A 2,497-nucleotide genomic window follows, 5' to 3' on the forward strand; every position below is an offset into this window, starting at 1 on the left:
GAAGATATTTTCATTGAGAAAAGCAAGAGCTTCTTCCTGTGTGGTTGTATTGCTCCCCCTACTGGCCATTTGTGTTTCTTCAGTTATAATTTAACTCCAATTCTTCCTATAATAGCGTTGGTATTTAAATTATACGCAAAGTTTTTTGTTATTACTGCATCTTTAAAACCGACCTTGTGTTTCACTATAGATTCAAATTATTTTAAAGTATTGGTCATAATAGAAAAAAGTGACTTATCTATAAAATGCATCTGTTGTTTGGATCAGCAGTTAATAGATTAATGCAACTGATTAAAACATACTTTGTGCCTAGCTCATTTTCTGCATTAAAAGTGAATCATTTTACATGAGAGACTGACCAAGCTGATCATCGCCTCTGTTTTTTACAGGCTATCCAGGATTAGCACCTGGATACACTTACCGGTTTCCAGGTATGTTGTTTTTATGTCTAGCTCTTTGTGACTCTTCGAACAGGAGGGCGTCTAAATGCATACGATAAAAACGCTGATGAACAAAGGTCTTGTTTTGCTCTCTGGATTTTGTTTCTGCACATACATACATGACAAAATCTGACCCAAAATTGATTTCTCTTTCCATTCGTTGGTCAGAAGCTTCCCTTTTTTCCCTTAAACCCACATTAACGTTGTTAATTTTTTTCCTTTAAATTTCCACATTTGTTTACTTCTTTGCTCTTTGATGATTCTGTTTATTTAAGCTGCTTATATAACTCCCTTTCATTTAGACTGTATGGCTCCTCCTCTTCCTTTTGCTCCTGACTTCCTGCCGTCTTTAAAGGAGGAGAAAACTGCAGGAAAATTGTATGAAAAGCCGTCGGAGGAAGAGGACGAGACCTACATTTGGCAAAACTCACAAAAAGCTCCCTGAGAGTCACTTGTTAGTGGCCTCACTTATTTAAAGAAACCGTTCTGCAGTCTTTGCTGTGTTTTCTTTTCTTTAAATGCAGTTTTCAATCATAATTTGTCTAAAAGTCCTTTACCTGTTTTATTTTAAGAGCTTGGTTGTGATGTGATCCTATGGAGAAACTCTATGTCGACAACTGCAGCTCTGCTTTGTTCCCATTTAGGAAGAGCACCTTTGATTTTATTCTTTTCTTTTTTTTTACTTTTTTCTAATTTGACTCAGCCAAAAATGAGACGATGCGTCAATCTCTGGGTCGGCCCACAGTGAAAAATGTAGCACTGTATCTCATAAATTGGGACATCTGGTCAATCTACCAACAGGTTTCGTTCCTAAACACTTCTGGCCAAAATCTTACAAATCCCAATGTAAGTTGGTTAATGAGGAGGAGAGTGAGAAAATAAGCACAGAAGGTTTCTGCATCAAGCATCCATTCAAAATGCACCAACTGAACAATGCTACTGACCAAACTAACTATAGTCATTGATGTAAGCTGTTATGGGTTCCACTCCCACCCTGTTGACATTCGCTCCATTAACACCCATGTTCTCTTCCCATCCATCCCGTTCCAGTCTACATAATTTAAAAACAAAAAGGCTTTTTTTTGCCATGTTTATTTTATTTGTGCAAACCTGGATCCAACATATCCATAAAAGACTGCAATGATTGCAGTAAGTTGTATTAAGCTATATCACGTTATATGTCAAGCCATATCAATAGTTTGTTATCAGGTCTTCAGTTGTGGCCTGTGAACCCTAACCACCTTGTCCAGCTTTGCTACTTCTGCTTCTGGACCGTTGGCAAACTCCTGGTCCTTCTTCACCTGAACATACATACACACAAAGAAAGACAAAATTAATTAACATTCACTTCATTAACACTAACTGAGAATTAAAGGAAGGACAAAGAATAACTGCATCTTCAAAGTCCACTTCTCATTATTTTGTAAATATTTGATAACTTTTTCTGGGAAAACATTGAAAATGGCAGCTTTGGGATCTTCTCAGACCCTCACAAAGCTCTTTAGCCATGGGGTCCCATGTTGAACACTCAGTGAGCACAATGAGAATGGGAGATTAATAATGAATCCCAAACCGCTCCCTAAACACTAACCCTTAACTATCAAGTGTTACTCGCAATAAAGTCACACTCACAGCTGTGGAAGGTGCCTGGATTGTACGTGGGGGATATAAACGTGAATAGGATGGCCTCTTCCCTCCGACAAAAAGGAAAGCAGTTGTTTTTTATGGCAACGTAGTGACGCCGCATGCGTCGCTGTGGCTCTGTGACGCAGGTTAACGTGAGATCAAAAATTGTTCTTAGAAATAAATCTATCCAATTTTAAATAAAACTATTTTAAAGAGCACCTTCCATTTAGGGATTAATCACGTCTTTTTTCTTTTTCCTAAGTTGTGATGTTCTGTCAGTGTGATGAAGATGCAACAAACCAGCAAAACTGTATTTGAATGCTTGTGTTTCCTCCGCTACTAGTTCGCTGTTACGCCTGCCGTCAAATGCCAGCGAGCCTGCACTGATGTAGATTCGCTATTTAAGGGCTGGACTGTGCACTCACCCTACC

The 2,497-nt window shown here is 38.5% G+C and overlaps 1 long non-coding RNA gene across 1 annotated transcript in view; it reads left to right on the forward strand.

Annotated features, from left to right (window-relative positions):
* The window catches only part of LOC107095971, a 4,096-nt gene extending 3,694 nt beyond the window's left edge, over nt 1-402 (forward strand). The window contains exon 3 of the long non-coding RNA XR_001481776.1: nt 390-402. This is a non-coding gene — a long non-coding RNA (uncharacterized LOC107095971). The remainder of the gene's footprint in view (nt 1-389) is intronic.
* The last annotated feature ends 2,095 nt before the right edge of the window (nt 403-2,497 follow it).

This window comes from Cyprinodon variegatus, unplaced genomic scaffold (assembly GCF_000732505.1).
Source record: "Cyprinodon variegatus isolate N-32 unplaced genomic scaffold, C_variegatus-1.0 Scaffold588, whole genome shotgun sequence".
NCBI classification, from domain to species: Eukaryota; Metazoa; Chordata; class Actinopteri; order Cyprinodontiformes; family Cyprinodontidae; genus Cyprinodon; species Cyprinodon variegatus.